This window comes from Zonotrichia leucophrys, chromosome 3 (genome assembly GCF_028769735.1).
Source record: "Zonotrichia leucophrys gambelii isolate GWCS_2022_RI chromosome 3, RI_Zleu_2.0, whole genome shotgun sequence".
Taxonomy (NCBI): Eukaryota; Metazoa; Chordata; class Aves; order Passeriformes; family Passerellidae; genus Zonotrichia; species Zonotrichia leucophrys.
Genome location: NC_088172.1, coordinates 72347264 through 72373900, shown reverse-complemented (window position 1 = coordinate 72373900; position 26637 = coordinate 72347264). Strand labels below are relative to the sequence as shown.

Here is a 26637-nt window from a genome sequence, read left to right as displayed (position 1 = left end):
CTGCTGTAGATAACACACTCTTTTTCTTCTTGTCACTGTGAGGAAGGCAGATGCTGAAGCAGATATTATATTGGAACCTTATTTTCTGTATTCTTCCAGTGTGCAGTGCAAGGTAAGTCTGCTTAATGTGACAGTTGCCACTTCCTCAAGTCTTCTATTTTTCTGTTTTACCCTGAAGAGAATTGCATTATAACTCAGTCTCCATATAGCACAGGACAGCAGAGCTGATCTGCAGCTTGATAGTGTACTCAGTTCTTGTTGGAAGGTGCACACTTGACAAGACAAAAACCTTATGAGAGTTTGGTTTCCAAGTTCTCCAGTTGAAAGTTTTTGAATTTTGAATTTAATCAAATTTTTTGTTAGAAATATTTGTTAAATTGTAGTGAAAAGGCTTAAAAAAATAGCTATCTTTTTATTTTTTTCTGCATATCTCTGAATGTGTGTGGCTTTATGATCTTCATCATCTGGGCAGGAAGGCTTTGCCACATTGCTCCTCTAATATGCCATGCTCAAACACTAGAATCAAATTGACTAGGGACATAAAAACAGCTGAGGCAAGACAGGAGTCACAATTCTCAAACCTCAGTGCAGCAAAGCTAAGCTAGTGTGAGAGTAGGCAGAGATAAACAAAACCTTAAATGTGTGAGGAATCCTGGTATAAGCAAGGAGCAACACTTCTTTATGCTCCTGCTGTCATTTACTATGACACCAACAGCTGCCTGTTATCTGGGAATTAGGCATTAGATCATTGTTTGCCCTATGAAGCTTCTGATAAATTAAACGCCCTTTAATCTGGTTAATTATTTATGCCAATGTATTTAGCATTAAACATGCTTTCCTCAAACAATTTGCAAGTGTTTCTTTGGGGCAAGATTGGTAGGCTGAGTAAATCCTCTTTGATGTTTTCCTGAGGAAGGTGCTGTTGGCATCCCAAGTGTTTCTAGCTTAATCTCCACACAACCTCAGGGCTCTTTCTGTGAGGTAGTAGCTATCTTTTGCTGAGTCTCTATGGTAATGCTGTACATATGTAAAAATCAGTGCTGCATGCTCCAGCATCAAAGGAAAAAGCTGATATTTCTGTGGTGAGGTACTTACTAATATGATACACATCTCTGATAATAGGTACGTGTAATGACAGCACCTAGAGATAAGGAGGGGTAGGGTAATGACACCACACTGATCTATTCCTACATAGAAAATAGAGAAAACATGGGAAAACAACACATTATTCTCACTAAAAAGCCCACAATCTACATTTGTGCTATCATTTATTTAGGTAAGTAGCTCTTCTAAACTAAACAAGGTACAGGGTAAGGAAGCACAGGGTAAGGAAAATGTAAAAATATTAACTTCCAGGTAACATTGTTGTAAAATTATGTCTTATTAGTGCTGAGACAACTTTGCTGTTTGGTAATTTCAGTAAGCTTACAGTGCAGTCACTAAGGCTGAAAGAAGCACATTGTCTTTGATTTGGAGAGGAAGTGCTATTCTGCAATTTCAGTCAAAGACAGAAATGCAGTTTTTAAACTTCCAATTGAGTTTTACTTTCTGTTAACGAGTGCAGATGAAATGAGTGGATGGAGCCGATGAAACTAAACCATTGCTGTTCCTAATCCTTTTGGGACTTGATTTCTGGATTTAGAAAATTACTAGAAAACTAATACTTTTTATTAGAAAAGTTTCTGTAACTATGCCTACCCACATACATAGAAGAATGTTACGTGTGCCCCTCTCATGATATTTCTTGATTTATTTCAGTAGAAGTGGCTGACTGGTAAACAAAAATAATTCTGAAAATGTAATCATCAATTTTTTGGTACAACACATCCATAGCAAGATCGTGTACTAATGAAATATATTTCTCATTAACACAAATTTGTTTTTTATTATAAATAAACTTTATTTATTTTCCTTACATTTTAGAGTTTGCTCGAAACATAGCCTACTCTCTTTAGAAGTATTTTCAAATGATTATCCAAAATAAATCACCTAACAATGTATCTCTTAGATTTCATAGGTGTGCAAAGACTTATAGCTTTGAAAATTTGCAAATACAAGATTCCACTAATCCTCTTTCCATTAAATTTTGTTCATCATGCTACTTAAAAATAGCAATATTCAGAACAAATAAGCACTAAAATTATGTTTAACAAGTTTAAATAACTCATATTTAAGAAGTGTGAGTGACATAAATTTTAATTAGTTACATTAAAAGTTAAACTAGTTTAGTCAATATTAGCACATATTTTTTGTTCTCCTTAGACCATATAGTAAAAGAAATCAGGCTTAAATTGTCTTTATTTCATTCTCTACCTTCTCCACTAGTAAACCTCTCTGGACTCCAGTGTGTCTTGAGTCACAAATTGCCATATAAAAGAGAAGCTGAAGTAGAGGAAGATATGTTTCCACTTTAAATGAAGAAGATCCATTTGGTCTAGAAGCATTCATTGCATCATCTGTGATGCTGCTTTTGTGACTGGTGCTTATTATGAATTTCCATAATTTGACTGGATTAGACATAAACATTCCCTCTTTTTTTTTGACTGAGAACAATAATTTCTAACCCTTAGGAAGAAGTGACCAGCAGATTTTGATTTTTGGAGGGCAGCAATGTTTGATATTCCAACAGTGTTCCTGGGAAGGGTTTCCTGTCCCCGTAGAGGCCTGCAGGGATTGCTGGGAGGTGTTTTGTAGTTTAGGACTGATAAATTGTCTCAGTGTCCTCTACTCTAAGAGTCACTGTCATCAACTGCATGTCTGCTGCTCCTGAAGGGCTCTTGATGTTCAGCAGGAGATCTGTGCGTGAGGAGTGGATTGTGTGAATTGCAGTGAGTGGATCTTGCCTCTTGTGCAGCCTCTGCGGATGACAGGGTGGCACACACAGCTGGCTGCAGCCACTTCTGTTAGCCACTGCTGAGCATGATGATGTTGAGAGGCCGTTGGCCTTAGGAGTTTTAACTGTCACTTAAGAGTCTCATTGCCTCTTGACATCTAGCACTTGGAGCCCCTTCTTCATTTGTTTGGAGATTTTTACCTCGCTGTAGAAACATTTCCAATTTTAAGGCACATGTCCACTCAAGATATAATAAGTTAGAGTGTGATGTAAAATCACGTTAGCTGAAGTGCAGTCAGCTCAGTGTGGATCCTCTCATTCAGAGGCAAAGTACCCACACAGGAGCCTAATGAGCTTTAGCTAATGTGCTTTCACTTTGCAGCAGTCTTTAATTAGTCTTTCCATTCCCTCTGTCTCCTAATCATTGCAGACTTCAGATCTTCTATATCCTTATAGAGCATACTGTATGTTATCAGAAAGTTTAAGAAGAGTACAGATCTGCACAGCCCCTTCCAAGAGGAGAAAAATATTGCTGTCTCCTATTATGTGTGGTTTACTTTAAAATATGCTTAGGTTCCCTCAGTGCCCTGTTATATGCTCTCTATATGCAGCTCTGGAAGTTGATTTAACTTCTGTTATTAATCCCAGCAGCTGTTTATGGCATTGTGTAGCAAAGACATAAGAAATAAAGATTATCCCTTAAATAAGTGTAAAGATATGCAGGATTCTCATAGCAGTCTAACTGCAGGTATGCTATACTGCTGTGTAATAGACCCTACACTTAGAATAAAGTTTAAGCTCTCTTTTCTTTACCACTGTTTTGTGGAATTTCTTTTTCTCTGAATTGTCAGAAAAGTCAAGGTGACCAGAGCTTTTCCTGATGGCTCAGGAAAATTTGGTCATAAAATTAGGATAAGCAAACTAACATCTGCTTAAAATTGTCTGTGTTATAATGTTGATGTCCTTTATGCTGGGGGGTGATGCCAGTATTTGTGAGACAATAAGAAACACTTCTGCAACCATAAACTTGTGACAATTTCTGTCCTATGGGTGAGAGGTCTGTGAAACTTCTTTAGAAACTTCACTTTGTCTCATGGGTAAACATCCAAGGTACAGCAGCACCTGAGCTCTGCACTAAGTTTGTGTCTTCTTTCAGGACACTTTATTCCTTTGCTTATTTCAAAGAAGCCTGGAGGAACATAATTATATTTGAGTCCTCTGTGTATCTGCAGATTCTGCTGAAATTTAGTAACAAAAAATAAATGAGGTTGGCAACATATGTTATTGTATCAGTGAGAGTTCTATCAGTATTGTTGAATCTGCAGGAAAATGCATAAAATTTGCAAAGTGCCAGAGTATAGATAATTCGCTGTACTTTACAAACTGGCCAAGTGATGAAGAACATAGAGCAAAAAAAAAAAAAAAAAGTCAAAGGCAGCACATGTACAACAAAGAGAAACGCAAACAAAGAGCCATTGTGTATTGGGTGAGGGAATTCAGAGGAAAAATACAATAAGCATACAGTTTGCAGCCTGCTTGTATCAGGCTATCTTTTAGAGATTTTTTTTTTTTCTGTCTCTAAAATAAAGCAGAAGTGTTGTTTAAATTAAACTAAGACATTTTAACTTTTAGTCAACTTTAACCAGTCCACTTACATGGAAAAGAAAGAATGAATGAGGTCACAAATATGACTGTCAAAGCAGGAGTGTTCAAGGTGCCTGGACTTGAAGATATTTATACAGAATTTATTAAAATATATTGGTAGCTGGGTAAAAAAAAAGAAATCTCATCATAAATACATTACCTAGTCCTAAGATTAAGTGGAAGAGTAACCACATTTGAATACCAAAGAATGTCTGCTAAAATTTCCTTTGTATTATTTTTCTGTTTGGCATGAATTAAATGTCCTTATAGAAGTAGCTATTATAGCAGTATTGATGAATAGCAAATATCAGGCTTATGTTTTAAAAAGGCACTTGTGATGATTTTAGGATTTACAGACCGTAACCTCCTCCTTTAGCACACAGTAAATTGCTTGAAACTATAAAGAAAAGGAGATAAATAGAAGACTTTGAATATAACAGATACAAATAAGAATGGTTTATATGTAAAGGAAAATAAAACTTGTCAGATGTGCTATAGTTCTAAATGCATTAAAAATAGGGCACTGCTTTATTTTTATGTTTGAAGCCTTTTAGAAAATTTTGTCAATGGTCTCCTTTTAATTGGGAGGAGATGCTGTCATGACTACAAAGTTAAGAGAAAGAAGTATCAAAAAGTGTTTGAAGTTGGGAAATATTCTGTGTTAACTGCTTAATTCATTCTACAATCTCCCAAACTTGCTGGGTTTCAGCAAGCAAGATGATGTTCCACTCAGTCATCTTGCCTGGGCAAAAAGTCCATTTTGTGTGATGAAGCTCTTATCATAGGCATAATGAAACTCAAATAATTGGTTTCTTAACTTGTCCTCCTGAAATATCCTAGTGGAGTGGGAAGAGGCTTTTCCTAGAACTTAGGATGGAGAAAGCTCTGTCTAGTCTGACCTTCACTGAGAGATGGTAAAAGACTCTTTCCTGCTGATTTAGGCTCCCACTGTCTCAGTTTTTGGCAGGTGTTGCACTCTATGCATGGCTATTCCACAATTTATATAATTGCTTGACTTATTTCAGAGTCATATGATCATAGGAATACAAAATAATGGACTAGAAAAAGGAATAAATGCCAATTTCTTATTCCAGTCATGTATTCCTTCTACCATCAGATTCAATGATTTCTTCCTACACTGTGGTGGCAGATGATTCCTTTTGTATTGCTTATGAACAACTCCACATGAGTATTGTTACAGGGATAGAAATCCTTTCTTTCCTAATCTCTAGCCAAATTGCACAAACCGTTTCTTCAGTTTAGTTTGGGATGCCAGGACTTTTTTGCATCAACTGTGTGGTCTTTCAGACATACAAAAGATCCTGGATACCCTCTGTGCTGAGATGTTCCTCTGCTCACTGATTATGCATCTGTGCTCATTACACCGACTCCTGCAGCAGTCTGGTCTAAGCCTAAGTCTGTTTCATATCAAACTGAAAAATCTGGAAGCAAAAGAGGAAAATACAAACTCATGGTGTTCAACAAATTCTGAACAGGGCTGTTAATTCGGAAAGTTTCTGGCTACATCAGGCAGAATATTCCTGTACCTTTTGAAAACTGGATATTGTATAAGAAAATCTGGAGGTTTATTGCCAATATTTTCATAATTCCCTTTTCAAAGCTCAGTGCTCCAGTGTCTGGATTTATTCCAGATGCAGCCATCCTTACATAAGACCAAGGCAATCTCTCTTTGATCTGAATGCTTGTTGGACTTTAATCTTTCTTTTTCACCAGTCTCAATACTTAAATCTCAACTCATGCCCATTGAGCTACAGCATGCTGCCGCCCATCAGTCTGCTGAGTTGCCAGAGGCAGAACGCAGAGCCAGAACACCCCACCTATGAATATGACAATCACATTTTCCCACCTCAGTACCCTCACCCAGTAGGGCCTGGAGCACTTCACAGGGTGTGATAATGAGAATGGAGTGTTTTGTTTGGGAACTCAAGACATGATGCCACTAATAACAGCAAGTGTATCTCCCTGGATACCGTAGTGACTTTGATAATGCAAAACAAGACTGGGAATCTGAGCTAAAGTTACAGGAAAGGCAAAGACTGCAGTGAACAAAGGATTGTTTTCTGTTCATAGGGGAGGCTCAGTTTTCAGGTACTATACGGGTCTAATCCCTAATTAGTTATGGGATTTTCTGTGTGAAAATTTTGCTAAAATGAGGCTGAGGCATTTCTGCTGGTGAATAGGAAAGAAGACATAAAAGTTTAAGATCAGCCAGATAGGGAGGAGGAGCATGGGGCCTCACAGTGGTCAGCATCAATCAATAACAGTTCTCTGAGGATCACTGGTGAAGTAATGAATATTTTTTATTCTGCAGTGTTTCCTTTAGTGCTAAAGAGTCCTGCATTTGCAGTGAATATCTTTTCCCAGGTTAGAGATGTTGCAAAGGGAATGGCAGTCATTGCTCCTGTGGGAATGTTGACATCATGACAGAATATCTAGCAAAATGATGAAATGTGTGTATATCCCATCTGTTTACAGGCTACATTGCTGTAGGTAGCCTGTGCTGAACATGAAACAAATAACTTCCAAGTATGGCTGTATTACCACAGGAAGGATTGTTGTGAGGCTTAGGTGTGGACTTGTGTGCATTGCAACTTGCAAAGCTACCCAGGTCATAGTAGAATGTGTTTCTAATGTCTTTACCATGTTGGAATATGAAGCCCATTGCCATAGTGCAAAGACAGTCCAAGGTTTTCTGAAGCAGTGGTTCACATCACAAAAATAATGTTTTTTCTTATCAAGGGCCCAACCACAAACCTCAATGTGATGGGACATTGCTTGCATCCTCCAGTGAATATGAACAGTGGCAGGCAATGCAGAACTGCATCCCAAATGACTTGCCCAAGGTGTCTGCTTGGCTAACTTGATGGAAATTGTAATCATACACTCATGACAGATATGCATTACTTTTGTGATTTTTTTCAGATCTTCCAGTAGGGTCACAGACAAAGAAAGGAACTGAAACTGCATCCTAGAGAGAAGAGGTGGTCTTTTGTCTAGTCAATAGAAAGTTAGGTGTTTAAATGCAGAGGCTGGCAGTCTTGCATCTCTTCTACTGCAGATCCAGAATTGCATTTGATGTTTCTTTTCAGATCTTGCATGCTTCAAAACTGTTCCTTTTCCTTCGCAGGTGATTATTTGACAGTCTGTATTCTCTCCCCCTTAGTTGTGGCTGCCTTGCTCTGTCATTGCATTGGCTGACTACTGCAAATGAGGCCCAGGGCTTTTTACTGGACAGCATTGTATCTTTAACCTTCTGAGAGCTAATATTTTCTGCTGGGGGTTGTTTGTGCACAAACGGTAGGTATTTCTTGCATGTTCTTCGAGCTGTATGCTTGGTTGTTGAAATTACTTTTCATTGCTTCTGTTCTCTCTCTGAGAAAACTGCAACAGATTGTCTTGCAAATACATTTTCATGTTAGCATTCAGATTTATGTGCAAGCATACACACTGGCAACAATATAAGCTTCTCCTAGATGTTACTGTGAGTAAAACTTCACTGTCAGCATGTTCACTAGCACCAAACACAGGTCATGATTATCAGTGAACTGAATAGCTTGCATTTGTCCAGATATTCTTAGAGAGTTTCCCCCAAAGTTTTTAAGCCACCACTGGCAACCCACAACTTTTCACAGGGAATTACATTCAGATTTTACTTGTCCATTGTTGCAAAATTACAGGGTATACCTGATGTTTTTTAAAAAGTGTGTTATACAGACAGCTTAGCTCTTGAATATGAAGCTCTGTCTTTCTGTCTGTCTTTCTTTCTGCCTTGCCTTCCTCCACTTGAACTGGTTACTAGTTCTAGTACTATACCAATATATGCTGCGATTCTTATCTTGCCAAATAATGACAAGGGGAGACAGTTCAGAACTGACAGATACTGCCAGTGGTTAGTGTAATATCTTCCATATGCCCACAGGCATTATTTCTGAGTCTAACCAATGATAATTTATATTTACTGTCTGTTTGTAAAACTGGAAAAAAATATTTGAAAACTGCTCTAATACAGTTTGGGGTTCTGCCAACAGACAGCAAAGTCATTATTTCTGCTGCAACATGGGAGGCACAAGGGGGCAATGGTCTTGCTGTTTCTTACCTTTTTTTGTAGGCTGTCCTATTTGGCATTAGTGATAGAAATTAAATAGACATCTTGGAAGGCTTTCCCTCTTTGTCCGCTAGATTTACAATACCCCTTCGCCGGCAGAGCTCAAAGGCCATCAGAAAGGGTATCAGCATCATGAACTTCACTGCACAGTGAAAGTGCAGAGGCACAGCCATGCCCCCCTTCTAGAGGTTATTCTGTTCAGTTATTCAGTGGAATAGAAAGCAGACTCTTGTGAAGGAATATCAGTCTTTGCCTCATCCCATAAAAGAGATGATGTTTAGTGGTGAAGATGAGGTTTAGTGGCATAGCTGATACGGGAGCACAAGATCCTGTAGATCTGCTGTAGAAGCGCTTGTTAGATTATGTGTAGGAATGAGTAAGCAGAAGCCTCCAATTACTGCATCTGTACCCTCATATTTACTTTTTGTGTGTGCCGATACAGCAAGTTATTTCTCTTCTTCCTCAGCAACATGAGCACTCTTTCATTCCACCTGTTCTTTCAGTAAGAGATGATAAAAGAGAAGACAAGAAATCCCTACCAGCTGTCTCTCTTGGGATGGTACAAATCTGGATGCTGAGGTGCCAACAGACACTCTTCTGTCAGCACTCTTGGACAGTGGAGTAGATCTTTTTGGCATCTTTCTTCTAACTTGTGTACACTGTACAGTTTTCCACCAGGTAAAGCTTTGTAGAGTTTTTTTGTTCTCTTCATTGAGTCAGGAGTCTAAGACATGCTTGATTCAAGAAAAATGAGTAGATAGAAACCTCTCTCCTATAAACGAAAGAAAATTTGTCATAGGTGCCATAATAGCTAGCAAACAACTGTCCTTTGATGAATGATATTGATTTTCACAAAGATCCTAAAAGTTCAAGTCTGTCTTTTTCTCTGTTGCAAAGTCTTAGCGCTGGGTTTTCTGTGTTGCAACTTATCAACACCCCAAGATTTTGTAAGATTGAGTTTCCTTTTAAAAGAAGTCTTGCATGCAAAATTATTTCAATATTATTGCTTAGGCCATCTGTAAACAGCACACTGAAATTTTCTGGAGTTAATAAATGATAAATAGCTTCTACTACTATTTTTGATATACAATTACATATACAATTTTTTTAGAACTTGTAACCATAGTGGATTCAATTTTCATTTCAATATTAAGAACCAACTATTGAAACATCATTGAAACATGTACTTAATCATTTTAAGCTTCATTAACTTTATCAATGTAGTGCTGATGCAAGTTCTGGCTTTATATATGGACATTGCAGTACTGTTGCCAACTGCTATAAGATACAGTTTTAAAGGCTAGAGAAATATGTCAGGAAAATGGTATGTTGGTGGTTAGACACTCATTATACTCTTGGGCTCAATTCATAAACCAAATTTTTTAAGAAAAAGAAATCTGAATGTTGTGTATATTTAAGTGCACTATGATTCATATATGTTCATGGCTAAATCCATATACTGATATTTATGTAAACAAATCTACTAAAGAATCCAAAGAATTAGTTAAGTTCACATTTTTTAACAGAGAACAGCCAATACTAAAATGACATTCTAAAATATAAGATTAATTTTTACCCTCTGACTTCTGATGTAATTTCTATGGCAATTTTCCTTTTGAAAAGTTGAACAGCTGCAGCTCTTTGGTATATGGTGATCTCTATATCCAAGGTATATAGGATATATTATTAATATTGTTTGTGGGGGGAAGAGGGTTTATTTCCTTGGTTTTTCTTCCCTAAATTTTATCCTCCTCTTTTCTTTCTCAAGTTTAAAATAAATCCATCTCAGCTGTGTAATGACCAAACATTTTCTTTCAATCTATTATAATGAGATAGTTAAAAGATTTAGGAATTATTTTCCATGGCATGATTTATACCTCCACTCCTTCTCGACAAAGCGAGTCAGTGAGGAGTGGTACAAGCTAAGAAGTTTATAATTTCAGGTCTTGATCCTAAAGATATCAGCTTGAAGCTATAACAATATAATGTTTTTATTGTCTGAAGTTAAAATTTTTGACCAAAAAAAAGTTCTAGAAGAATTTCAACATCAGTTTTCTTGAATTTACTTTTTTTTCTAATACTGAGAGAAAGTTTACTAGAAATCTGGTAAAGACCTCTGCCTCCAGGACTTTGCCTGCACACACAGTGAGTGTTAACACTGTGCAATTATGCAGTATGACACAGAACCAGTGCTGCAAAGCTTTATTTGCCACGGTTGATGCACTGGTTTTGACAACTTTATTTCCCCAACGATGCCTTCATGCATGAAGACATGAGAATAGGGTGATAATATGCATGATTTGCCTTTTTTTGGAAGGATTTGGAAGAAATTTATAACCATGTAACTCCTTTTCAAAAGGTTACCATACTTAAATGCCTTTGAAACTCTGCTGTTAAGTCAGTGATAAATATTTGCATGACTCATCCTTATAGTGAGAACTGGTCTTTCAGGTCACATAAGTGCTTTTGAAATTTTTAGCTTGTGTCATTCATCAAAATATTTACAAAATAAGTTTTTAGCACCACCCCCCACCCCTTCCTCATGACTGCATGACAGTTAAAAATCTAGGCAGGGTATCTGGTTCAGAGCCTTTTTTCTGGTAGAAGGCTGGATGAGATCCACTAATATTAAGATTTCTGGCTTTGGCCTTGAAAGGTTGATTTTTTTCAGCATATCAAAACTATTTTTCTGCAGTGACATTGACACTGTGATGCAAAATGTATATTATGAATGGCAGTTGATTTTGTGATGTTATAAGTATGCAGTAAGCAAAGATGTTTTCCTTCTCATCTTTGTGCCAGGGAAAGGTTGCTAATAGTAATCTGGTAGAGAAGAAACGTGGTAGCAATGTACATAACAATTTTATTTTACTTGATTTAAGCCTAAAGGGCCAGGCACTTAACATTTAACATGAAGGATTTATATTTTTAATGATACCTTTTGCTTGGTAAGACAGTGGCACAAATGTCATATAAGGCATAATCCCTGTGAAATCAATATAATGAGTTTATAGAAGTTATTTTCCTGGAACGGTAGAAATAATAGAGAGGATCGGGCTTTGTATTAGGTCCATAGGCATTTCATGGGGCTACAGAAAATATATCTTTACTCCTTTCCATCATGTGGAATAGGAATGGAAAGAAGCATCTGCCAACCCATGAGAAAGGGTAAATGTTCAGTTACTACAGTGCTCAATGTGCTGTTACAAGACTGTACTTAGGGCACCCTGGGGACACCAATGTGGAACTCTGTTATTATGGCAACTAATGCAAATGTTGAATAGGAAACAAGTAAAGGTTGCTTTTCTCAGTAGAGACCTGTCTCTACTGGAGACATTGGACATTCTGTGCCATAGAAATGTGGAAAAGGGAGAGTCAGTCTGGGTAATAAACTGACTGTGAAGATGTGCAAAAATTATTAACTGTAGAATGTATTAACGGTGTTAACTGTAGAATGAACAATGATGAGGTCTAATAATGGTGATGGTTCTATGAGAAGTGTCAAGCTGTGGTTTCAATAGCAGACAAAAGGGCAAACTGAATGTGAGGAATTACTAAAAGAGTAAAAAAGAAAGCAATAATGATGGCATTTTATAAACCTGTGGAGGACTCATACCTTGAGTCCTATGAACTAGGGCTGCAAAAAATGTACAGAGAAGATAGCATGATCAATGGTATGGTATTCTATATAGGAAAGACCACATAGACTGACATTACTGAGATTAGTGAGGAGTGATAGAGACCTGTACTTAAAAGTAGCAAAGACAAGATGAAAATGGGTTGCAGTTCAGTTTTTCCTTAAAACAAACAACCCCCCCCAAAGCATTAAAAGAATAGTTAATTGGGTATTAGTTCAAAACATGAATGATAGGAAGATGATTTTTCACCAAATGTGTGACTTGTCTGTGGAATACATTATTGCAAAATACTGTGGATTCCAGATCTTGGGATGACTTCAAAAACTAATGGAACAAATTAATGGATGAGGGATGTTCTTCATGGGCAATTAGATGCAGAGATACTTCCTCCATCAGAGAAACTCCACAGCTGAGCTAGAGATGGCCAGGAGGTGTGAGACCATGGTGAGGAAGCAGCACTATCCTTACATTCTTTCCTAACAATGCACTTTTAGCCACTGCCAGAAGCAAAGATGATGGGGTAGGGTGTTCTCAGTCTGAGGCTGTCAGTTTGGTCTTAACATGTGCTGCTCTGATGCTCAGACACCTAAGTTTCAGTTCAGGGCAGAAATCTGGACATTGTGCCATGGAGCAGAGAGCTAAGAGACCCTGTCCTGTGGTAATAATTTGTTATTGTGCTAGGTTTTACAGCTGAGCAGCTGCAATGATGAAGTAGAAAGAGGGAACATTTTGGATGATGAGGTCAGATCAATGAACATTTTGGAACATGAGGTCAGACTATGGTATGTTGCAGTTAAAAGCACAAAGGAACTTTATAATTGTCTGTGGGCTGTATCTCTGCTGCTGGTGCTACCCTAACCCAGAAGTTAAGGAAACAGTGGTGATGTACTGTAGAGGGATAGAATGTAAGAAAATAAAGATAGTGCAGAAGATACTCACACCTGAGGAGTTGCAGCTGTACTAATCACCAAAGATTAGGAACAGGCCTGCCCTTAATAGGACACAGCTGTGTCCAATAAGAAGATGAGTGCCACAAAAGTGTGGGTTGGCTGAGTGAGGAGGGAGCTGGAGCTTGTTAGTTGAGCTGTGAAGGGAGCTGCAGTTTGTTGACTGTGCTGTGAAGAGGAAAGAGTCAGTGCTGCAAGGAGCTGCTCATGAGAAATCACTGAGAATGTATGGGAACTTTTGCAATAAGATGACAACAATGTACTTGAGTTGGATATAAAGTCCCACATATGTGGTGCAAAGACTGGTACAGAGAAGGCAATTTTTTTGTCGTTAAGGTGAATCAGTAGAAAAAGAAGATCTGATGGGAACAAATAACATACAATCAACAAAATTAAAAGACCATTGAAAGTGTACAGGGGCATTGAGACAAGACTTCAGAAGAAGCTTGTAATTCTGGCACTTATTAACTTTGGCCAATTTATTTTTTGGAAACTTAACTTACTTTTAAGGTAAAGTTTTGTTTCCTGGCAATGAAAATTCATTTAGTGAATGTAGTTCCTTTCTGATTAGATTTCAAGTTTTAGGTGAATAAGCAGAATTCGGCAATTAGATTTTTTCAGCCCAAAGAAGGACCAAGGAACCCTATGAAGAAAGAGGACAGTAGGACAGAAATGCATTTTAAAATATGAACATAAAGCACTGGGAAAATTAGTGTTAAAATTCTCTATATGTTTGGTATTGTTTTTCTGAAAATATGTATATATTTTCATATTTACCAACTGCTCAAGTAACATCATTGAGGGCAGGATGGCAAGTTCTGATGGACATGAAAAAGGCCCTATTGGTGGTTTTTTTACTGGTACAATTTGCTGTCAATCTTCCCAGTTCTCTGGACTTGGTGGTAGAATGGGTGGAAATGAGTATTACCTACAGGGATGCTGGCAGGGCCCAGCTTTGGCAAATGGGCCAAAGGAAGCACCTGTAGAAGTAACTTGTTATAATTTTTATTTTTTACAGACCTGTAGCTACTTTAAAATATTTCCTTTGTCACCAGGATGGAATTGCTAAAATGTGCCAGTTTGAGAGTTCTTTTTCCTTTATCAAAGACCAAGATAATTTTCCCTTGTGGTGACGTTTTCTGACATTGAATAATTGGCAGGTGGGCAGCTTGGGCATAATAGCATTTGCCTGGCAAAGGATGGAAGCCAGACTACTGTTCTCTTGCCAGATTCTGCCTGGTTAATTTACCCAGTATCAAAATATTTGCTTTCTTTCTTGGATAAAGAAAAGGAAAAAAATAAAAAGTCAGGATTGAGGAATAAACAAGGTTTATCCCATCAATTTTTTTTCATTTTCTAAGCAGTTTGCACAAGGAAATAAATTTAAATCCTAAATGATTTTTCTTTACCAGACAGCCCATATCAAGATCATATATTGATTACAGCTTGCCTTTTTGTGCTCTGATGCTTTTATTGACTTTTCTCTTCATTGCCCTCTGTTGCAGTACCAAAGTGATTGGATCAGTATATTCTCCCTTTGGGATTACATGAGAAATCTCAGATACCTTACAGATGCATGTATTAGGTCTCAAAATCTTCAGCATAAAATGAACAAGAAGTATATAATTTTTAAAGGCAAAGATGAAAGAGATGAAAGACACACTGATGAAAATGCTTAATTTTTTTTTTTCCTGTTGAAATATCTGGAGATCTGTGAAGAAAAGTAGGAGGATCTGTTTTAAGTAGATTCTTCCTCAGAATGGAAATATGGCAGAACATCTGAATGTCCATAGGTTTTCTGCTTGTCTGTGCAAGTCTGATGAGCTGTGCTAGTGTTACTTTTTTCTTCACTTCTGTTTCCTTAATCTGGTAAAGAAATATCACTGGGTGGATTGTTTTTTATACTTGGGCTCTTACACACCAGAACAGAGGAGAAAGTTGCACTTTCCTGTCCCTACCTACTCCCAGGGAGGGGGTGATTTCTCCAAGGACATGCAATCTGAAGTTGCATGCTTAGTAGAGGCTAAATTTACTCAGGACTTTAGCATTCCTGAGTTACCTTTTCCCATCAAAGGAAAGAAGTGCTTGGAGGTAATCAAAGTTATAGAAATTTCACAGCCAGTGGTACAGCTTTTGTTTTATTGGTAGCTGGGGGAACATTCATACAATGTCAAGTTTTGAAATGAAAGAGGAGGGAGGATGTCTGAGAGGCACAGGTCTGGTGAGCACAGGCTGGAGCCTTTGGGATGCTGCTGAGGACGTGACATTTCTAGGTTAAAAACCACTCTGGTTTTCTTCAGTGTAAGTTAACACTCTCCTCATTAATCTATCTATGCCAGTTATAAATCTTCTCCCAATTTAGTACATCAGCACTTCTCAGTTCTTAATAATTTTGCTTCACACAGCAAATGTGTGATGTAGGTAAGCATGAGTCTATACAGAGTGAAGGAAGCTAGTGAATTATTGAAGCAATTGCTTCCTGTGTGTGGGAAGGTAAAAAGTAAATTAGATTACAACAGTAAGTCTTTCCCTCATTCAAGACTTACAACAGTAAGTCTTTTCCTCATTCAATTGTCTCTTAATCAACCTTTTGCCTTTTTTTTTTCTGTTTTTAATCAGGACCAAAGAAGAATGTAGGTAATGGGTGCTTGAATTTTGCAGAAATACCTCTCCAAATGTCCCTTAAGTGGCACTTAATGTTTGGTTGACAAGGTGCTCAAAGGTTGGACTCAAGGATCTTGGAGGTCTTTTCCATCCTTAATGATTCTGTGATTCTATTTTATTATTACTGACATTATCAAAATGTGATGGGAGATCCTGTTAAACTATCTGAGTGTTAAGACAACAGATTTTGGATTCCTGGAGTTTTTAGAGAAAATAATTCAGCCTGTTTATCTTAGCAGCTCTTAAAAGCATCTTTGTGGTGTCTTACATGCCATATGGTTGGGGAAAAAAACAACAGCAGCTGAAAGCTTAAGGAAAGTTCTGTGGAAAGATTTCCTCAAGTCCCATTTAATGCTGCTACAGCAGAGCAGCCTGCATTTCCCAGTACTGAGTGCAGCAATAGGGAAGTTGTACAGAGCTGGAATAAGCACTGTAACTTTCCACTGCTCCTGGGGTTCAGGGTGACCTGCTGCAGTAATGTGGGACAGTCATTGCCCCTTGCTCTCTCCTCCTCTGGGAGCAGAAAGTCAGCACTTGCTGACTGAGCAGTGTGAAACACCATTAGTTCTTTCGTTTTCAGAGTGCCCTGAGCAGCAAGGATTGGATCACTGTCTTGAAGTAATTTAGCACAGTGTCCAAGTGTGCATTTAACTATAAGGAAGCAAATAATCCCGCTGGTGTCACTTAAAGGTGCTGTGCTCAAATGCTTTACTGGAGAGGGACCTGAGTTGCAGCTGGCTGGTTGGAATGTCCTGAGCAGGCCTTGCACTCAGGACTAACAACTTAAGTGGTGCTTAGACCCTGAACAGCCCAAAGGATATGCTAATTCTTGCAGCTCTTCTAAATTTTCGGTATTTTAATCAAATTGCTAGTGGTTGAGTAACTAGTGCAAAACTCACTGATGCAGGGACACCATGAAGCTATTAGAATTTTTTCTCTTACCTGTTAATTTTCATATCAAAGGTATGAATGGATAGTGGCCATTAATACAACGAGTTCCCTTCTGTACTGTGTGAACTCCCATACGACCCTCAGGAACTGATTTTCCTGATGGTGAGTGACAAAATACCGGAGTGCCTACTAATCACTTGATAGGGAGCACAGCACATTCAGGCAGTGGTGGCAGCAGTGCTCATCCCAAGAGTTTTCAAGGGTGGAACTGGCAGCCTATTAATTTAATCAGGCTGCAGTCAGGTGCTATGTCTGCCCTCTGGTACAAGAGCAGCCTGTTCCTGTCTGCCACTCAAACTGACAAGCTGTTTCCCTAGTAATTAAATCATTATAAAGTAATGAGTTTGTCAAGTTAAAGAGGTATATGGTACTCTAAAAATGGAGGGGGAAACTGCTAACAATTATGACAAAAAAAGGTTACTTGGGCTCTAGGAAGGCATAGTGGAGATATATTTCCTCTATTTTCACATCTGGATAAACAAAATGACAGATTGTTCCACAATAATTAAAAACTAATTGTAGATTATCTTTATAGACTGTTCTTTTGAAACAAATTTCAGTGTTTATCCTACTAATGCAATTAAAATTAATATGGATTAGAATAGTGATTTTTTAAATAAAAGATTAGATGTTTTCATAAGATTTTAAATTTTGTCAGATTTTTTTACTGAATAGGTTTATTTGCCAAGTATTCTTGGGAAAGCTTATTTTTAACTTAGAATCTTCTAGATGCCATACCATGGATTTTTAGTATTGCCCTTTTTTTATTATTATTCTGTACTTTTGCTTCTCTCTTCTACTTTTCCTCCTTTCCATGAAGAAATTTTTTTTAAAAGTATTTAAAATCTGTAGAATTATATTTGTCAAAAATCAGAAAAATAACTTCAGAAAAGCAGGAAGTCCTTTAAAAAACACAGTTCCAGACAGGAATATTTCAACCAGCTCCAGTTGCAATTTTGACTAAATATGCTCTGCAGGTCACATTGGAATCATAGGCTTTAGCAATTAACAGGTTTTAAAAATGAAATGGATCAAAAGGACTGTTCCAGGCAGTAGAAGCTCCAGTGTGGGAGCTGTGTTAGGCTTAGCAAGTGGAAAAGGGGTGGAGAGGTGTATACAATGCCTCTTCTTCAAGGGAGGAAGGAAAAGAGAGGAATTGTACATGCTTGATGCTGTTAGGAGCTGTGAAAATCAGCTGGCTGAAACCCCAGCTCTTGTAAACTGAGATTACAGTTGCATACAGTTCGTATTCACTCCAGCTGTGAATCTGTCCCAAGGAGGAATAACTTCAGCATGGTCTTTCTTAGGAAAGTATTGGAAATATCTGACTGAGAGTGCAATCTGTGTGTGAACAGGAGCATTTTCAGTGTTTGTCACTGGCCAAGGTGAAACACGTGTTTGAAGATAACTGGAATGGCTAAGACCCTGGAGACAAATTTTAGGGCATGGACATTGGAGAACCCTTTAGTAAACCCCTAGTGTTTTGCTGACCCATAATATGCTTCTTCTGTTTAGTTTCAGATCATCTCCTGGCCTTGCTTGTCCCCTTTCTATCCCTGTTACATTTAATCAGCCCGAGTGCTGTTCACAGCTCCAGCTGTATTGATTCTTAGAACAGATTTCAGCAGAACCTAAAAAAGGAAGCATAGAGTGCTCCGTCTTTGTTTGACTGATGCTTTCTTTTACCCTACATGACAAAGTGATAGATGTACTTAGTTAACTTTCTGCAAAATCATTAATGCCACCCTTGCCGGTTGGCTTCCCCGGTATTGGTTAAGGAGCTGTCACGCGTTTGTTACCTGAGACGCTGCAATGCTCCATAATCAGACCATTCATTTTCTTCCGAGCCTGGTCCTACAGAACTGGTTTGAAGTGCATAGCTAAGGGAGATAAAAACTAACACTCTTTCAGGCAATCAGATTTTTCCTGGTTTTGCCTCAGATTAAAGCCGCAAACTGGTTAAAGTTCACTTGGGAAAGCTGAAGTAATTGTTCCATTGAGATTCTCCTGATGCATCCCTCTTTCACCCACCATGTGATCAGAGTCTACAGCAAAAATATTCACAACTACCTCCCCAATCCCCTTGACCCTTTAAAGGTCCTGAGGTCACTGGACCTGCTGTAGAAGTGACTGCTCACCATGTCATCTGGTCTGATCCCTGATGTCCTCACTGAATTTCACCTTCACTCCTTCAATCCCCTTTGAATTCTGACATTTGATAGGTGCTCTGCCAAAGCTTATTATCCCAAGAAGGGGTGACAGTCTCAGTCTTAAAATTGGGCACTTTAGGCAATTCCATCTTCAGTCTCCACAGAGGCATCTTCATCATAATCAATAATATGTCTTCTTATTCATCTGAATTTTTTCTTTCTAGATTATAAAGACTTGTATTACTCTGTATTTTTTCCCAGTGAAGATTTATATAATAGTCAAAACAAACATTTCTTTCAGTTTTGATAAACTAAACAATTGAGTTCTTTAAGACTGTCTTTGTAAGATATTTTCTATAAAGTGCTTGGGTGCATACTTTTCTTTACCTTACTTCATTCTGTCAACATTATTTGAAAAGTATGGAAAACAAAATTTTACCCAGCTTTAAAACCAGCCTACAAAATACATGGACAAAGGTAAAAATATGCTATTTCTTTTTTTGTCCTACCTTGTTTGTACAGTAAAGCCTGTAGGCTGGCTTCATCACAGTAGATGCTCATTTACTCCAATTCCTAAAACTCTTTCCAATCTTGTGGAGAGACAGGAAAGCCATCTGTTTTGTGTGTTATTATGGAGAAATTCTGTGTTTGACTGAGTTCAGCTGGCCAGATCCAATGTGTTTTCATTTATTTTTATCTAATTTCATTATTATCTTATTGTTTAATGTCTTCTAGTCTGTCTACTCCTCCGAAATTTTGCCGCCAACAGCACCCAGTCTTCTGCATAACTAGTGAAAATACAGTACAAATTCTTCATTTCCTGATGATTTATTGAATCATGAACTATTATGATGAATTTTTTGAATTATGGAAATTACAGAATTATAAATCCCTGCAATGTGCATATCATTGATAATGATTAATAAAAAGAGTCAGAAGCATCATAGTGAGGCTTCAGTTACCTGGAACCTGTAGTCTGTCCCATAGTTTGAAGAATACAGAATGTTTGAAAATTTGTACAACCTTTCCAGCTGTACCATGACTGTGGTGCCTGTAGAAAAAGTTACACAAAGAGGAGCTCTGCTTCTCTCAGAGAAGAACTACCTTAAATTCCCCAAAGGAATGTTCCTCCTAAGGAACCTCCTGCACCTTGGGAGGAACAACACCCAGCACTGGTACCGGCAGGGAACTTTTGCATCGGTGGACAAAAAGCACTAAGATGTGGTCAAATGTAAAGATAAAATCTAAAAATGGTTACATGGGTGTTTTGTTGCTTTGTGATTGTAAGTTCTGCAAGGCCAAAGACTGCAAGCATGTATATTTCTAGGCAAACTTGCTTATACTATTTTGATACAGACTGTGTTGACTAAATCCAAGGCTAAGCGGCCTTAGTGGCACCTAGACTTACCAGAGAAGTTTAGAATTCAAGGGGGTATTGCTGAAGCTCATAACAGAACATGAGGGACCACAGCCTGCTTATGCTAGAATCCATTGTAATATTGGATTCTAGCATAATCAGGCTGTGGTCCCTCATGTTCTGTTATGTATTATATGCTACATATATGTATTATATGCTACAATCTATTGTAATAGATCATCGTTGTTGCTTAGATACTGCATTGGCAGTGTTTATGTATTAGCAATAAAACAAGTCATAATCATCCACATAATCTGTTTTAGTTCTCGTGCCTGGCAGAGAACCTTCTCTCAAATGCTCTGCTATAGACAATCAGATTCTGTTCTTAGACCTGCTGGTGTAAATTCTTTGTGCTGTTGTTGGTGAGCATTACACCAGAATATCACAGATAACTTCTGGTGCATCACATTCAGATCACAGTTTGAGATTGCATCTACATTAACCAGGGGATGTGAGACAAATTTTCATACTTTTAAAATTTCAGTTCATTATTTTTTTAAACTTTTGATTTTTAGTAAATGTGGTCTGAAAAATTTACATGTGAGAAGTATTTTGTACCAAAAAATTCCTCTTTCTCTTCCCCTGCTCCTAAATATTTGGCTGCAAGTTTTGAAGTTTGTGTGGTTGTTGGTAGACGTCTTCATCCTAGCTCCTAGCCCCTTAACCAGAAAAATTAAGACTTAATTTGATTTAAATAATAAATTAATGATATAAATAAGCAGACTTTTAGTTTTCCTTTTTTCCTTACCAGTTTGCAAAAGTATGAACCTGATCATGAACATTTTTTCTGAAATGAACTTATAGTGAGGACCCACATTTGTGAGTAAAGGGTGCATGCACATTTTACATTTTATGGAATAGAGACCTGTTTTCCTATTTGAGTGGTACAGGGCTGGAACTTTTGTGCAGGGTACATACAAGCCTTATTTCTTATCATACTAAAAACTTCTTGCCTAGAGTGCTGTAAAGGAATTTATAAAATCAGGCGAATTCTTGTGGGTGAAAACTAGAGGCTCAGCACTTAGCATTAGACACTGGCATTCAAAAACTCAGATACCTTATCTTGCACAGTCATTTTTCTTTCATTTTTCTTGCTATATCTTGTTTTCCTCTCCAAATTTTCAGTACTGTTCTGCTCTGTTTTCTCTCTTTCAGTGTATTTCTGCTGCAGCACCTGGGTGTTCAGGCCCTGGCAGCTCCTGAATGTCATTGCTTTGAGGGAACTGAATCCCTTTAATTATATTTCACCTGCTCTCTCATAGGGGGTGACAGATGACAAACACAGTGAGGGGAAGCAGCAGCATGACCATTAGTATGAGTGTGAGCATCCCATGGCTTGTTGATAATAATATTGCCTTTGCTTTGTTAAAAATGTTAGTTGTGAATGCAAAATACAGATGTCCCTCAAGTAACAAATGCAATAAATTGGTGTACTGTGTAGTGAACAAAGTTTTCTTGCTTTGAATCTTGCTTTTTCCTTCCATTCTCTAGACAATGTTCAAATTCAGCCATTTATATCACATGTATAGCACGATATCCATGAAGGAAGTTAAGGATCTCCAAGACCTGTGTGATGCTGTAAGTGTAACCACAATGGTTCCCCACTTGACACCATTCTTTTCATTTGTACTCAGGCTGTTATCCTATCATTGCTTCTGTAGTGTCATTTTCCATACAGGTTTCTCAGTGGAGTGTCTCTTGCCAGCACTTGTTAGTGTCTTTCAAATGAATTTTTACTGCTGGTCCCTATCTTGTCTTCCCACCTGTCTAAGTGGATGCCCGTTGTCATGTCACTGGTGTCACACCTCTTGCTGTTACCTGGTGGTTCTGCTGAGCTCTGATATGCACTGTCCCCGTCTGATGTGTGCAAGCAAACCAGCTTCTGACAGGGAGCCCCAGATGCCATTTCAGGTGTGTGTCCCCTTTGCTTAACAGTATCTCCAGCACACTCTGCTTTCTAATAGGGTTAAATTTCTGGTTTGAGACTTAGATAAATGTCCTTTTTAAAAACCTTTTGCTTATTGCAGAATGAAGTAAGATCACACTGTGTTAGCGTTGCATATTTTGCTAGGCTATTCCATTTACAGATTCTGCTGAAGGTGTTGTTGGCAATCTTAATAAAAATTCTGAATGACAGATCATAGCCCAGAGGCTACTCAGCCACTGGACCTGGGGCATCAGGTGCAGCAGATGCCTTGGAGAGCACCTCACATCTTTGAACTAGAAGCAGCAGCAGCTGTATTTGCTGGGAGCTTTCCAATATGTTGCCTGTGCTACCTTTATGATAGATGGAATGGATTTATTTATCCATAGGGAGCTAGTGATCTCATTTTTTATTACTATTTTCCAAATGAAAAGGGAACTTGTTTTCTGTAGCAAAATCTACTGTTGCATCTATTGTGCCACACTTCTAGCTGCTTTTTCATTCCAGTTGCTGACTAAGAGCAGAGATCTATTGTATGAATAGCTCTTGAATTGTTCCTGTAGTTCTGCTCAGCCTATTCTGAAATTTAGTTGGAAGATGTGTGAGAAAGTTTAGTGAAACATTGTTCTGTTCTTGTTAAGAAAAAAAACCAAAACATGGAAAAACCTCACAATATGCAAGATGAAGTCACTTCTGATCTTACTGTAGAGTTTGGTCCCATCAAAAAAATTAAAATGAATATGTAAGTGCAGAATACCTGATTATACCCAAGAAAGGAGTATGCTGCTCCAAACCTTAGAGCCAAACAGTGAGAAAAAGTCAGAACTGAGAAATTTTTGTTATGGTTTGAGTTTGTCTCCACAGATTGTAAATTGCAATGTCAGTGTATGTCTGGGTGTTTTCTCCCCACAATGAGTTGTTCTGTACAAGGATTAGATGCATCCATTCTTTTGATATGTAAAGTGGAATCTCCAGTGTCTTTCTATTACTGAGATTATAAAAGTCTTATAAGTGTGTTTTACTTGCCTATGAGCACCAGGGCTCTTGAAAAAATATATTTCAGTGAACAGGAGTACGGATTGAAACATTTTAGCTGCTTTCATCTGAAGCACTCATGGTAATTATTGCACTGCATTATTATCTTATTATCTGGCTATTATTTCATATGGAAGATGATTTTGTGACCAGGTCTAATGCTTACACAGAGCAAGGAAAAAGCACAAAGAACTTTGCTTCAAAAGTAATCTTATTTCTGAGCCACATATATGGAGGACCCTTCAGGAACTTAGTGCAATATTTTTGCCTGTAGTCAAATTTTCAATGAGTTGTGTACATGATACAATTTCTGTTGGACATAGAAGCATATATTTCCTATAAAATAATTCTAGTGTTTGATAGAATCTAGAGGCCAAAATCAGAATTGGAGTGATTTGTGGGCTACAATACATAGCTATATTATGACACAATGGATTCTGCTTCAAAGAGTAATGAGGGGAAGACGGGAATCTCAGGTAATCTCAGCTGTAGGGCGAACTGTTATTTTAAAAGGTTTCTGAACAATTTCAGCTTTTAATGTCCTAGTATTACCTGTCTTATCAGTGATAAATGGTTAGTACTTTATACTTTTGCAAAAGGACTTACAGACCTTGCTTTATTCGTTTGTATTTTCAGAATGATGGATTGTGATATGAGTCCTTCAGTGTTTGGTGCTAGAAGAAATCCAAGCTTTTAAACAGATATGTGCTGAAGCTAAATACAAAAGAGCCAACTAAACCATTGGTAGAAAACCTATTCAGTGTTTAACACTTTGCTTTTATGCTTTTCATGCAGGAAAAATATCTCACGGACCTCAGGGAGAATAACCTTATTCCCACAAATAAGTCTATTGTGTTGGTATAAAAGAAGATTTACCTTCCAAATAGATATAGTTCATAAATATGTCCCTCCAAAACAGCAGCATTCTGGGCATTCTTTCTTGTGAACAATAAGCATAAACCAAAATTGCTGACATGGATTAAAAATATAAACTTTTCTTGAATGGTATGAAATCTAAGAAAAGAAAAGCCCACAAGATAAATAAAATGTATTTTAAATCATTAAATTACACTGTGAGAAGTGTTTATTATGAACTTCTGAGGCCTTGCCAGCTTTGAGCTAATTGGTCAATGTTACTTCTCCATGAAATAGATGGATAAAGCAATTCATAAACCACTCATTTTCATTGGCAATATTTGGTGTATTCAATATCTGCCCACTTGAGAATAGAATTTTAAATATTAATGCACCACTCAGGCTTATAAACATCTGTATCACAGTCCTGTTGGCAGAAAGGTTGTGCTATAAACTGCACTTACTGGAATTAAATCTGCAAAATTCTATTCAAAGTGTCAGTTTTCTTGTCTAAATCAGCGCAATGCAGGAAAAGAATATAACTGAGATACCAATGATAGAACTGGCAAAATTTAGGTGTTAAACTGCTGCAAAGCAAAGTATTAACTGCATGGTATGTCTAATCCTGCTTCCCAGTGACTAGTGATAGTATTCACAGAATTCCTCTTCTGGCAAGTAGAGAGTCTTAAAAAATGTTGTGTATCAAACCTTGATTACCGGTTCTCAAAGCTGACTTTAGTTCTTGGTGCTATTAGTAGTAAGTCAGAAGTCTCATACTGAAAAATTCCATGAAGGTGAGAAGAGCAGCCATAATTCCTTGTAAATATTTTGTCAAGGAAAATTGTAAAAGAGGCATCGGATACTACAAAACGTGCACCTGCTTCTGAAAAAGTAAGCGTGAAAGAAAAGGAAAGAAAAGCAGAGCAGCTTATGCACATTACACTCTATATTAGCAAAAAGATTTAAAGCTCAGTCAGAACTATAGAGGATAAAATAGTCATTTGTTCACTGCTAATAAGATCTGCAACATTTAATAAACATTGGACTACTGTTAAAGGAGATAATAAATGCCATATTCTAAAAATATTCAAGAAATCAATACTGAAACAATGATCTAACCATATATTATCTCTTTTATGAGTGCATTCTTTTAAAAATTGTTTCCAACATTACAGGCAATAGTGAGAAAAATGTCAGGCATAACCTCTGTTTGGGTGAGAACAACCTGCAGAGAGGGCTAAATTTAGAAATATGCACTCAGTGAACTGTCAAATTAAAGTCTAAGTGAAACCTAGACAAACCTGCTGAAGACTGAAAATTCTCTAGAGAATGGAGTTACATTACTATAGAATTGTTTATGTGACAGGTTAGAAGATAATATTTTAATAGCAGTCATTGTACTACTTATTGTTGCTGTGAGTCAGAATTCAATTACTTAATTTCTGTAAGCTTTTGCTTCTTTTTTGAAGGTTAACATGATTCTAGAAGATCAGAATTTTTTTATTTGCTTTGGATGATTGGTTTACAGGAATGTTTGATTAATTCTCTATATCAGTAGCTAAATTAAGACCTTGTTAAGAAAACAAGTTTGTTTTATTTCACAGGACTCTTGAGTGATTTATTCAGAGAAAAGTATAAAGGACCTTTGAAAACCATGCAGTGAGGTGTCTCTCATTCTGGGCATCTGCTCCATACAGAAAGCAATGATCTTCTGCATGAGAACTTAATGGTTATTAAAAATGGTCACTCAGCAAGGCCATATTTTTATATAATTGAGATGAACCAGGGTCAAAATCAGTGGTGATCAGGGTAGGCAAAAGAAGTACATCACTGTGAGAAATAAGCTCACATTATGTAGTGAACTGAAAGAAGCCAGCTCTTGGAACCAGAATGAATCATGTACTTGGGAAATTTTTTAAACATATTGGTCATGAAAAGCTGAAGATAACTCTGGAGGATGGAGAGGTTACACCTGAATGCTCTTGCCATTATTTTCAAATGTGCATAAGACATTGGTATTCAGAACTCTCAGGTTTTTTTTTTTTTTCTATGAAGTAGGGCAAACACTCAGGAAAATATTCAGAGAAAAAGATTAACTGCTGTGTTTTACATGTAGATTCAAATTTCTTTTGATCAGTTGTAGAGTTAGGTTTATCATGTTTGAGTGTGGATTCAGGTGGGCTTGGGTAAATAAAATCCATGCTCTGATTTATAGGTGTTTGTGGATAAGTAAATGTTTGTTGCAGAGTTTGAGGTTGCTTGAGATAGTTCACTGAATCAGAAAAGGAACATTTTAGGGAAGATCTTATATCATCTGATAATGTAGCCACCTCTTTGATGTCCCATTGCAGTTTCTTTATGATCAGGACAGGTATTGCAGGTCTTTAGAGTCCTATCAAGTCTCTCCAGGTGCTGCATGGTGGCATGTGAGAGCTGGGGAAGAATCCTTTTGT

General features: G+C 37.5%; 1 long non-coding RNA gene across 1 annotated transcript in view; it reads left to right on the top strand.

Annotated features, from left to right (window-relative positions):
• LOC135444951 (uncharacterized) overlaps positions 1-26637 on the top strand; it is a 273529-nt gene that overhangs the window by 189393 nt on the left and 57499 nt on the right. The window lies entirely within an intron of this gene.